Below are 769 nucleotides of genomic sequence, written 5' to 3'. Positions count from 1 at the left end.
TCAAGAAAACTTTTTAGCAAGTCCCACAGTATAAGTAATTAAGGTAAAATTAATGTGAGAATGAAAATAAAGAAGAGAGTGTGTGATGTTTGTCTATTCTTTAGCAAACAATTAGTCCAGTCTGTCTTTAATTACAGACTGACTGTCTGTCACTCTGTTTGGTAGTCCGTTTCTTCCTTTCCTCTTTCTGTCATTTTGTGTTATTTCTGTCCAATCACCAGTCTGCCTCTGTCTTAAAATCTGATTCTCTTTTTCTGCTTATATTCAGTTGCTGTTTGTCTGTAAATTTGCTTCTGTATTCAGGAAAAATGAAGGTGTTTTAGAATAGTGGCTCTACAAGTATTTGCAGCAAAATGATATTAGTGGGCAGTTTTATTTTAGTACCAGTCTTGAACAGATACCCAAAATCACACCCACATCCCCCTACTCCGCAACACCCCACATACATATGCACATTAACACACTCACATCCTATACTCACAGCCCAAATACACAAATGCATCCACATTACCCATACCCTCACACACTCACAATGTACATCACAGAACCACATACACTCATACATAGTACATTAGCTTTGGTAGTTATTATCTTATAAATTAATTTTTGCCTTGCATAGAGTTTATGGTAAAAACAGTTGCAAATAAATTAAAAGAAAATGAAGGTCTACATCCTGCTAAACCAAACTGATTTGCACTATGGCATAATAAAACGTACAAAAGAAGCTTAATAAAAATGTGGATCTGCTTTACAAAAGAAAGTGAGGGTG

The 769-nt window shown here is 35.2% G+C and overlaps 1 protein-coding gene across 1 annotated transcript in view; it reads right to left on the bottom strand.

Moving 5' to 3' along the window:
- LOC119586141 (glycerophosphocholine phosphodiesterase GPCPD1-like) overlaps positions 1-769 on the bottom strand; it is a gene marked incomplete in the record, with an annotated part of 78,881 nt that overhangs the window by 14,309 nt on the left and 63,803 nt on the right.

This window comes from Penaeus monodon, chromosome 21 (assembly GCF_015228065.2).
Source record: "Penaeus monodon isolate SGIC_2016 chromosome 21, NSTDA_Pmon_1, whole genome shotgun sequence".
Lineage (NCBI taxonomy): Eukaryota > Metazoa > Arthropoda > Malacostraca > Decapoda > Penaeidae > Penaeus > Penaeus monodon.
Note: the sequence above shows the minus strand (reverse complement) of the source record. Positions and strands in the feature narration are given on the sequence as shown.